The sequence below is a fragment of the Rutidosis leptorrhynchoides genome, chromosome 4 (genome assembly GCF_046630445.1).
Source record: "Rutidosis leptorrhynchoides isolate AG116_Rl617_1_P2 chromosome 4, CSIRO_AGI_Rlap_v1, whole genome shotgun sequence".
Taxonomy (NCBI): Eukaryota; Viridiplantae; Streptophyta; class Magnoliopsida; order Asterales; family Asteraceae; genus Rutidosis; species Rutidosis leptorrhynchoides.
The window spans coordinates 576,675,556-576,688,767 of record NC_092336.1 but is presented as its reverse complement, the minus strand read 5'-3'; positions in this window follow the sequence as shown (position 1 = coordinate 576,688,767).

Sequence of the window (13,212 nt, the reverse complement as noted above, 5' to 3'; positions counted from 1 at the left end):
GTATATATGTATATATATATATAAATATTTTTTTTACATGTATATATGTATATATAAATCTAGGTGTGTTTATGTATATACTTATGAATAACAAGTTTATAATATGAATATGAATTAACAAATATCAAAGTTTATGTAAATAGTTTAGGGTTTATGTTATACCTTTGAAGATTCAAGATAATTAACAAAGAAAAGATGAACACGATGAAGATGGAAGATCAAAGCCTTGAAAATCTTGAAGAACTCCTTGAAGATTCTTGAAGAACACGAAGAACAAGCTTGAAGATCCGAATACCACAAGAGAGGGAGAGGGAGAGATTATTTTTTTTAGAGAGGATTTTGGTGTGATTTGTGAATGAGAAACTAGGTGTTTATATAGTGCAAGTATTAGAGTGTTAGTCAACATAAGGATGTTCTAATTAATGATTTTATTTTGTTTTATAATTTTTAGTCAACAATAGGTGGTAATAGTTTATAATTAGTCAACATAAGGATGTACTAGTTTACACTTTATTTTTAGTCAACATAAGGATGTAAGATTTTTTTAGTCTCATTATTATTACTATTATTATTATTATTATTATTTTTACATTTACTACATGATAAGTATTATTTTCTTTTTACTAATTCATGACTTGTATATATTTAGTTCCCAATTGTTTTATTATTTATATAAATGTCACTTTTTATTTATTACTTATAGGTTATTAGTTATAATATTACATAAATGTATAAATTTTAATTAGCAGTGAGTTTCGACTAACAGTTTATTATTTTCATCTTTTATTAACTTGTCAATATTTGCACAAAGTTAATTAATATGTTTTCTAACTCTTAACACTTAACAATTGTTGATTAAAGTTTAATCATTAAGTTTTAATTATATTGTTTGGGCATTTAATATTGAAAAAATATAGAATGGAAAAATGAGGGTCGTTATATACGTAAACCCACTGCACGTGATATTCAACGAATATAGGAAAGGCACGAAACAAAGCATGGTTTTAGGGGGATGCTTGGGAGCATCGATTGCATGCATTGGGAATGGAAAAATTGTCCCATTGCATGGCAAGGTCAATACACAAGTGGGCATAAAAAAAAACCATCTCTCATTCTCGAAGCTGTAGCTTCGTATGATATGTGGATATGGCACGCATATTTTGGTGTTGCAGGTTCCAACAATGACATCAATGTGTTAAACCGTTCCCCGTTGTTTGATTCTCTTAAGAACGGTTCCGCTCCACCTTCACCGTTTACAGTAAATGGTCATGACTACACACATGGTTATTATCTCGCCAACGGTATTTATCCGGATTGAGCAACACTTATCAAAGCATACCAATCCCCAACCGACGAGCCATCAACAAAGTTTACACGTTTTCAAGAAAGTGCACGAAAAGATGTCGAGCGAACATTTGGTGTCCTTCAAGGAAGATTCAATATATTACGTGTGCCTAGACGAGCTTGGAGAGCTAAAAAATTGCACCGCATATTATATTGTTGTGTTCTATTGCACAATATGATCCAAGAGGATAATGGTTTTGCTATAAAGTCACTCGACGAAGAGTATCTAAATGAGCCAGAAAACCGACCCGTTTTTGTTAGGAATCGAAATACTACTCGAGCTGCACGAGAAAAGGAAATTCGCGACAAAGATGTTCATAATGCATTTCGTGCGGACTTAACCGCGCATATTTGGAATCTTCCACCAAACTACCGTCGTACCATTTAAGTAATGTTTAGTTATTGTAATGGTTTTTTAATTATCGTATTGTAATTTTCTATTTTTAGGACTTTTTTTAGAATTGTAATCGTATTTTTAATATTAATTTTAGTGTGTTTTATTAAATTAATTTGTTATTATAATTTTAAAATAATAATATAACTAATTAAACAAAATAAAATTAATACGTACATGAAAAATGAAAAACAAATAAAAAATACCCCTAACACGCAACTCAGCACGTCACCCATTACGCAGCAATCTGTCAGCACGCTCATCAAGCACTCACCCCTATCCAGCAACACGCCAACACGCCCTTCAAAGATAAAGATGGTCTAATATATATATATATATATATATATATATATATATATATATATATATATATATATATATATATATATATATATATATATATATATATATATGTATGTATATATATATATATATATGTATGTATATATATATGTATGTATGTCTTCATTTTATCGTAACAAAAGGTACTTTTGTTTATTGTTTATTTAATAAAAAAAAGAGTATTAACTCACTAATAAAAATAGTAAATTTCTGTAATATTATTTCATCCCTCTGTTTTGTACGTATTTTTGTATTTAATTTTATATCAGTCGAGCTTTTCGAAAAGATATTAATATTGATTTCTTAACCAGATACGTAGACGGAAATAGGGGATCAAAGCGAACGGAAATAAAAAAGATTGATGGGACATGTGGGGCTCAAAGCTCTTGTGGCCGTCCATATCTACCGAGCCACCACCCCAAGGCCCAAATATATGCATGCACAAACCAGAGTACAAATGGCACTTTGTTCATAATCAATTGTACACTTTGCCTTTACTTCACAATCTACTTAACCGAAGCAATTTTCGATTTGGCTTAATTATCGTATTCGCTGTTAGCATACTACTCAATTCTTAACGAAAGGTGCCGCGAACCTAAAGTTGATAGACACTTATAATTTTTTATAAGTATATATTAAAATAGTTGAAGTTGAAAGCTTCTAGACTTTACCAACTAAAAAGGCAATAAAATACACAATAAATACTTATATCGTGAAACTTGTTTCAGAAACTAGTTCAACTAACTTCTTTGTTATCAAACTAGATTTTGGTTTTATTACGAACGTATCCTAATTCAACGGTACCGATTGTAATTTTTTTCAATTGAATATATATAGAATATATGTGTTTTATAAAATCACTCACAATTTTGAAGTTCGTGTTCTAATTAACACACTACAATATCTGCACCACTTCAGCATTGTTTTTTTTATCACACTCCCAAGACATTTTACTTCCAACCATGACGTATCCTTCACAAAAATTAGGACACACTAAAGTAATTTCTTATTACGAAGTACAATTTTTATTGCTATATATACAACAAAGTTAAAGCAGAAGCAATGGCAATTTCAGTATCGAAATTCAATGGGGTCCCGATTTTTTTCCAATACTAATTATATTTGACTGATATTTTAATGGTTGTTTAACTTAAAAAAATACAAATTCAAAATATATATGGATCCGACTAGTTAAATTTTGTAATGCCATATATAGTTTAAATGAAAAACTACAAATTCAAAAAATATATATGGGGTCCTCTAGTTAAATTTAGTGGTGTCTTATATACATTTTAAATGATATTTTTTAGACAAAATTTTCAAACTAGTGATTTCCCGTGATCTCACGGGCCAAAAGTAGATTCGCCGCTGAGCTATGACTTTTCCTCCTATATGCTATTCAACAAAATGCTTAACCACGGATGAAGATCGGCTAGATAATGGCTTATAACGATGCTAACAGCCTCTTTTTTTAGCATATCACTTAGATGTAATGAATGATTTGCTGAATCAGATTCGAAGAATGTAACATATTAATTGTGAATTTATATATCTCTCGGGTATTACCTACCCGTTAAAAAAAATGTCACAATTAATATTTTGTACAAAAGAATTTTATTACAGTCTTTATGGAAATATATGTGTATATTTCTTCAGATGTAATATAGATTTAATGAGTTAATATTAAATTAAACTCACTTGATTTATGGTTAAGGCAAGGATAGATAATTTCTAAACTTTAGAAATTACATAATCGTCGTAGAATGTTTTCCCAATGAAGTTATGAATCAATACTTCATCGTTGTGGTATTCCTTAGTATCTACAGGGCGTATGACGTCGATGCTCATGGGACAGATTGTGAAGTTGAGGTTTGCGATGCGGTTGTTGTTGGTGGTGGTAATGGTACTGTTGATGTTATTGATGGTGGTACTGGTTATGTTGCTGGTGCTGCTGTTGGTGTTTGTAACCTTTGCACCATATTCTTCAAAGCCACTACCCGAGCGCGAAGCTCGTTGACTTCTTCTATTACACCGGGGTGATTGTCGGTTCGGACGAGCGGATAAATAAGATCTAGAATTTGGTGTAGTATATAATCATGACGAGATACTCTGGAAATGAGAGAGAAAATGGTGTTTTGAACAGGTTCGCCGGTAAGTGCTTCAGGTTCATTGCCAAGAGGGCAATGTGGTGGATGGAAAGGATCGCCTTCTTCTTGTCTCCAACGATTAAGGAGGCTACGAACCCATCCCCAATTCATCCAGAATAGATGATGGCTGATTGGTTGATCCATTCCAGTCACATTACTTTCGGAGCTTGAGTGGGATTCCATTTCAGAATCTGAGGAACTTGAACTGATGACGAATTCCATTTCGTACGATTTGATAAAGGATTTTTCGATACGAAATAATTTTCCGGCTATCGGGTGGTATTCTAACTACATAGAATATCTATATATATAGATCAAAAGATTTCATAGATTACGGAGGAATTTACGGAATACGTCAGGCAAAGTTTACGGTAATAGATACGATAAGATATGATTTAGCAGATATGCTAAGATATGAATTTTGTCTATACACTATTCATGCAATCAATGCAGCAAGACGTGTCTAGACTAAGAATGATAAGCATGTAATTTCCTAAGGATGGTAAATAGATGATTTTTGACTAAAAATGATAAACAAAACTTTTGACATGCAGACACGGTCGAAGTCCAGACTCACTAATGCATCTTAACAACTATCAGTTAGACACACTAATGCAAGACCTGGTTCGCTAAGACCACCGCTCTGATACCAACTGAAAGGACCCGTTCATATACATTATAAACGATTCACAATAGTTGATTACATCGCGAGGTATTTGACCTCTATATGATACGTTTTACAAACATTGCATTCGTTTTTAAAAGACAAACTTTCTTTACATCAAAAATTGACGGCATGCATACCATTTCATATTACATGCAACTATAATTGACTTAATATTAATCTTGATGAACTCAACGACTCGAATGCAACATCTTTCAAAGTATGTCATGAATGACTCCAGGTAATATCCTTAAAATGAGCTAATGCATAGCGGAAGATTTCTTTAATACCTGAGAATAAACATGCTTTAAAGTGTCAACCAAAAGGTTGGTGAGTTCATTAGTTTATCATAATCAATCATTTCCGTAATAGTAATAGATCACAAGATTTCAGTTTCCATAAATATCCGTACACTCGCAAGTGTTTAAAAGTATTCTATAAGTTGTAGGCACCCGATAACAAGCCTTAACGTTCATGTTTTACCCTCTGAAGTACACCAGATTAGGTGTGTTTAAAATAACCTCGAAGTACTAAAGCATCCAATAGTCAGGATGGGGTTTGTCAGGCCCAATAGATCTATCTTTAGGATTTGCGCCTACCGTACATAGACAAGTAGTTTAATGTTACCAAGCTAAGGGTATATTTCTGGTTTAAACCCACATAGAATTAGTTTTAGTACTTGTGCCTACTTCGTAAAACATTTATAAAACAGCGCATGTATTCTCAGCCCAAAAAAATATATATTGCAAAAGCAATTAAAAAGGGAGCAAATGAAACTCACAATACTGTATTTCGTAGCAATTATGTATATGACGGCACTGAACAAGTGCAGGGTTTGTCTCGGATTCACGAACGTATCAATATTGTGATTCAATATTGCAGGAAAGTACGTAGACGCAACGAAAATGATAAACGTTAGGTTGACCTCACGAGCAATACCCTCGATCAATACCCATAACCTTCATAGTTATAACCCATAATTTCCTTAGCTCTATCCCGTTTGAAAACTTATTTTGAAATCGTCTGAGTATAACTCCGTCGTAGTATTTTATGTATACTAATAATATCTTGAAATAATACAAAGAAAATATATATATATAATTCGATTGAGAGAGTTTAAAGAAATATATTTTCAAGTTTCTATGAAATAATGAAACCTATTGAATTCTATTTATAATAGATTTTTGAATTATTAAAGTGAATTATTAAAGTATGAATTATTAAAGTGAATTATTAAAGTATGAATTATTAAAGTGAATTATTAAAGTGAATTATTAAAGTATGAATTATTAAAGTGAATTATTAAAGTGAATTATTAAAGTATGAATTATTAAAGTGAATTATTAAAGTATGAATTATTAAAGTGAATTATTAAAGTGAATTATTAAAGTGAATTATTAAAGTATGAATTATTAAAGTGAATTATTAAAGTATGAATTATTAAAGTTAAAGTAAAATAAAAGTAAAGTAAAGGTAAAGTTAAAGTATAGTAAAAGTATAAAACTATATACGTATAATACGCGTATAAATATATATAATATTAATTTAAATCGTTATATATATTTAATAAAATAAAATATAAATATCGTTATCTTTATCATACTGATTAAGTAATTAGTTGTCAAAAGTGGTTCTAGATATTTATAAAAGATATATACGTTTTAATAATAAAGTTCTTTTTAAACTGAAAACGTTTTTTGTACTTTTGAAACTAAATCAAATAAATATGATAATTTTGTTTTCCAAAACTAAATATATTTAAGAATCATTTTGTTAAAAGGTTAAAATAATGAAAATCGTTATATCACAAAATATTTTAGAGAAGTAGAATTATATATATTCATAATAGGTTTCAAGTTTTTAAATTACAGTCTGTTGGTGAAGCATGGGATAAAGTCCAAAGGTTAAATAAACGTATGAAATCATCTTAATGAAAAATGTCGAGTTACTTAACTTGTCGTTATCCAACATCTAAGTTATTTACACTCCACGTTCTTATTTTCATATTAAATAAAATGAAAGTTAACATAGTTATCTTATCAAGGTAACGAGGAAAATATTATAAAACATGCCTTGGAAATTAAACAGGAATTTCCACTAACCCTTGTCTAGTTCCCGTTAATTGACACATTTGTTCTTATTTATAAATCACTTTACCATTTTCCGAATGTTGTCAAAAAGAATAGATTTCTTAAATCACAGTGGACCTCATAACATAGGCCCGTAATCATATCATAATGTATCTGATAATTCAATCATTTGATATTATCTCTTAATTCTGTCGATAAATATATCGAAACAAATACGTTCATGTAAAGTATCATATATCTAATACTTTGTTAATGTTTTCAATTAATATTATATATTATATATACATATCTATATACTCATAATTGTTCGTGAATCGTCGAACACGGTCAAAGGGTAATTGATTACATGAATGTAGTTCCAAAGTTTTTGAGATTCAACATTACAAATTCTGCTTATCGTGACGGAAACATAGAAAGGTTAAGTTTAAATTTGGTCGGAAATTTCTGGGTTGTCACACCTTAGCAGCACATAAATTCATTCATCGAAATGTGACCGAAACTCGGAATGCAAAGTTACCATAGATCTCAACCTAGAGAACATATGTTGGTTAATACATGTCTAACAAGCTAGGCCGGGTCATAGTGTATCACAATCCTAATGCTCGAGACCGACATGTGAAAGTTAACAAAAGTCATTTCAAAAGTCAACCTGACCCAATATGATCTTTAAATCTATACATGTTTATTATATTAACATAGTATAAGTCTTGATAGTTGAACGAATCTATAGTTTATCAAACTCAAAACATTATTTATTTCAAGAGTTATATTGTATTGGAATGATCATGGCAATTGAATATATTTTAACATTTCATATAGTTTCCCAATACTTGTAAAACTAGATTATAGTGTTTATAAAGCTTTAAAACATGATGAGACAGTCAATTTTGACAATTGTTCAACAAGACGAGACGTGCCTTATATAGAAATTCATTTACTCGATTAGTAATATTTGAAAATCCAATTTATGAATCTCATAAACAAGTTGTTTAAATATCAATTGCAGAATCAAAAGCAATTCCGATTAATGTTAATCATAATTCAGTTGACCATAACTTTTATCCGTTCCTCGAAAACACACGATTTCTAAATGAAAAGTTATTAATTTTTTGACAGCTTTCCAACGACGTGCATATCATATATCTTATCTCAACAGCATATGTATTAAATTCATAATCTATCATAAACTATTTAACGATAATAATAAGCATACAAACATGTATAATCATTTATACTCGAGCACTAGTCAGGGATACACTATTAATATATAAAAGTTAAGTTATGAGTGCTCATATATCAATATTGAGATTCAATATTGCAGGAAAGGTACGTAAAAGCGACGGAGATGATAAAAACTAAGTTTTACTCACGAACATACCCACAAATAATACTCATCACCTCCATAGCTATAACTCATAATTTTCTTAGCTTTATCCTGCTCTAAAAACCCGTCTTGGAATAACTCGCTCATAACCTCGTCGTAGTATTTTATGTATAATACTAATAATATCGCTCCTAATAATGCTATTACTAATAATAATAAGATTAATATTAATAATCTTAATAATAATAATAATAATAATAATATAATTATAATATATATATAAATATAGAGAGAGCAGAGATAGATATAGGTAAGTGTGTGTGTACTGTAAACCAAATTCGTCGAGCTTTATAATGTTGGCCAGCCCAAGGGTGCCATGCGATCGCATGGCTTCCCAAGCCAAATCCCATTGAATCGCATGGGAAGATTTGACAGCACACAATCGTTTAACATTTTGCTTGTCGACATGATTATATATATATATATATATATATATATATATATATATATATATATATATATATATATATATATATATATATATATAATATATATTTATATTAATTAATTATATATTATATTATATTTAAGTGCATAGTTGACTTATAATTTTTGGTCCGATGACTCGTACGTTTACGCTCGACTAATGTCTCAGTTTCGGTTTCTCGAATGCATTTTCGTACGTTTAGAAAACTAGTACTTTTCATTACGCGACATGTATCTTTATCAATAATTAGTCTTAAATCAATGAAAAATAATCCCACTCAAAGTGTAATTTATTCATTTGAGTGTTTTGGTCATTTGCTTCTTTAAATCAAGATCTCGGTATTTATTAACGTGATAATATTAATTAAAATTCAAAACGTTTTTGTATTCATTTAAAATCTTATTACATTGTAAACTATATATAGTTTAAATATTTATATAATATTTAGTTTTTCAAAAACAATTATATTTTAAAGTATAATTTAGATCGTTTACGTAATAGAAAATATTATATCATATAACGTTTTCATTTTAAAACTTAAATAGATATAGTTTATTTATGTACTAGTGTTTATTTTAATTTCTCAAACGTACTAATTAACATATCTAAATACCAATCGTATCATTAAGCAAGTGTTACTATCATTTACTTAACTAATTTGAAAACATATATATTTAATATACATAAACACGTTTTAAATACACGTTGCAAGTTATTTATATATCTAATTCCAAAAACAATCAAAAGGGAAAGATTTTCTAAATCGAAGTGGACCTCACAACAGAGACTCGTAACAATCGTAATAGCTATGTGATTGTTAGATGCTATCAAAATATCTTCTACTTCGATCGTTTGATAATATCCTTTGATTCCGTCGATAAACATATAAAACATATATTGAGACAAATACGTTTAATGTAAAGTATTATACACTTAATACTTTGTTAACGTTTTCAAGTTATAATATATACATATATATATACATATCTTATGTTTACAATCGTTCGTGACTCGTCGAAATTTGGTCGAGGTTAAATGAATACATGAACACAGTTCAAATTGTTTGAGATTTAACTTATCAGACTTTGCTTGTCGTGTCGAAAACGTTAAATGTCGAAAACGTTAAATCATTTAAGGATTAAGTTTAAATTTGGTTGGAAATTTCCGGGTCATCACAGTACCTAACCGTTAAAGAAATTTCGTCCCGAAATTTGATTAAAGTATGTTTTCATGACGCATACGAGCTAAAAATTAGAGTTTTATCATCATTGAGTAATATAGATAAAACAATTCGATTTTGTGAAGAGTACGAGTGAAGTTATCACAAAAGAGTGAAATGAATAAATGTAGATTCGTCATATCTTTTGACGTAGATAGGATTGATTTCCGGAGTTCAAGGGATTTAGAGAAAATCTTCGTAATAAGATTTGATTCTCCGAAAATTAAGGAGATTAAGATTTTCTTTGATTAAATGTGTAATCTGCCTCGATTGCTATATCTGATATTTCGTTATAAATTGTCCTCTTCCGTTTCATTATTTTCACCATTCCTATAATCTCTTCCTCAATTCTTATTTCCAAAAGATTGTGAAAATGCTAAATCCAGGTCTGATTCTTGATATTTTCTTGGCTATCGTATCCTTCATTCTTCTGTTTCATCTGCCACCGGAGGAATTTATTTTCTTCTACTATTACCTTGGTGTTATAGTGTTTTTCATTATACCTTGTCTTTATATTGCAATACGCATTGATATACACGGTTTGTAATTTCGGTGTTGTTATCGAGCTTTATATTCTCCATTATATTTCGGAGCTTCATGCTTTCATTTACTCTTCCCGACCTTAAGTCAAACGGATAATGGTCCAGAATTCGTATCTATACATTTCGGAATGAACATAGTTAATGTTCTAAGAAAGAAATTGTAATGGCACGATCTTGATTTGTTAAATTACCAGAATATCTGGAAAAGACCGAATTATCAAGATTTTTTTTTTCTTGATAGTTTAGAGGTTAAATAGAATGAAAGAGTTATGTAACATGGTTCATGATGAGGGTATGATCTGTGAACCTTTATCACGTTCCATTAGAAACTCAGCATGCCTTACTGTAATATAATCACGTTGATCAAGTGTCATTATATTATACTAACTCATGCTTCAGTTTCCAACACTACTTCAATAACATTCATAATTTAAGTTCAAACTTTTCAGAATTTAGAGCCTAAAACAGTTTCCTTTCTGATGTAACACTGATATCGCGAAGAGATAAATGATTTCAGATAAGAATAGTTATGAAAATATCTTCAGAAATATTGAGAATATTTATAATGAAAGATACGATGATATCTTAGAATTTCTAATATCGAAAGATGATAAAGAAGATTTTCCGTAAATGTTTAGAGTCAGGAGCAAGGTATTCGTTAATGTCTTCAGCAAATACTGAATCATTTGGATTCTTTGAAGGTAGGTTTAGTTTTTGTGATTTGTCCACGGCCTCCTTCATAGTTTGCTCAATCCGTTTTCCAGTTCCAAACCTTCTATTTTTCTGAGCTTTGCCAACACATTATTCTTTATCATCAAACTTTTAACTATTAAGGTCGTTTACAGTTTTTGCTGCTTCATCATCATTTTTCCAAAACTTCGAGAACTAGTTCGCAGTTCAGGATGTTTTTCAGAAACTTCACATTCGAAGTATGTAAGTCCAGGAGATAGACGTTATATGTACACATATATCTGTTGGCATAGACATGCTACGAAATTTCAAAATATTAATTGCTGATTCCCAGTAATTGACATGACAATTCTTGTTACAAGATGCGGATGAGTAAATGAGGGGGTTTCGATAAATATAATGATTTTTCGGAGAATCAAAGATCAATGAAGTTGTTGGTAAGTTTACTGCTAATGTGGCGAGATATAAAAGGTTCTCCGGTAACGACAATGAAAAGAGGAAACGTATATATCACAGTTATAATAAGGCTTATTCGGATGAAAAGTCGAAGTTGATTTGCTGAATCAGAATCGAAGAATGTAACATATTAATTGTGAATTTATATATCTCTCGGGTATTACCTACCCGTTAAAAGTTTCACAAGTAAGATTTTGTACCAGAGAATTTTATTACAGTCTTTATGAAAATATATGTATGTATATTTTCTTCAGATGTAATACAGATTTAATGAGTTAATATCATATTAAGCTCATTTGATTTTCAGCTGGATTAGAAATGAATAATCTCTAAAACCTTAAAGATTTCATAATCTTCGCGGAGTATTTCACTAATGTAATCAATACTTCATTATTCAGTTTTATTAATATTTTCTCAGTGAATCATGTTGGTGCTCATGGAACTCTTGTTAACTTTGCAAGATACGAATGATGTTTTCTAGAAAGTTTCGAGTACATTGAAAATGAAAGTGTAAAATCAGACGTGTAATTGAATAATACACTTAGTTTATTATGAAAAAGAATTCATTGAATTTGAAACAGAGATTGTAGTTAACGATGGTTATGTCGTTAATGAAGGATGTACATCATTGCATATTAGTAATATGAACTAACCGAGTAGTACCTACCAGTTAAGATTCACACTTAATAGCTTAGTACGGAAAGATTTATTTTGATTTCAAAATTCATATATATATATAAAATATACATATAATTTCTTCAGGGGAAATCATAACTCGTTGATACAATATACGCGTTGTTGATTTGTGATGATGTTGGTGATTATGGAATTGGAGGAACTTGTAGTGCTACAGGTTTTGCCGGTGTTGGCGATACTGATGGTACTGTTGATGCTGCTGGTAAAACAAATCTATCTTGTAAATCGTGCACTATTCCAGTCAGGGTTTCTACTCTTCCTTCTATCGTTTCGGTCCACTCATCTGATTTACGGTTACGGCTGGAATAGATAATCTCTAAGACTTTAGAGATTACATAATCACCGTAGAATGTTTCTCCACTGAAGTTATGAAGCATTACTTCATCGGTTATTGTTGCTGGTACTTCTTGGTAACTACGGTGCGTATGATGTTGATGCTCGTGGAACAGATTGAGAAGTTGAGGTTTGCAATGCGGTTGTTGTTAGTGGTGGTAATGGTACCGTTGGTGTTGTTGTCGGTGGTACTGTTGATGCCGGTGATGCTGCAGGTGCTTGTAACCTTTGCACCATATTCTCCAAAGTCACTACCCGAGCGTGAAGCTCGTTGACTTCTTCTATTACACCGGGGTGATTGTCGGTTCGAACGAGAGGACGAATAAGATCTAGAATTTGAGATAGTATATAATCATGATAAGATACTCTGGAAATGAGAGAGAAAATGGTGTTTCGGACAGGTTCACCGGTAAGTGCTTCAGGTTCTTCGCCAAGAGGGCAATATGGTGGATGGAAGGGATCGCCTTCTTCTTGTCTCTAATGA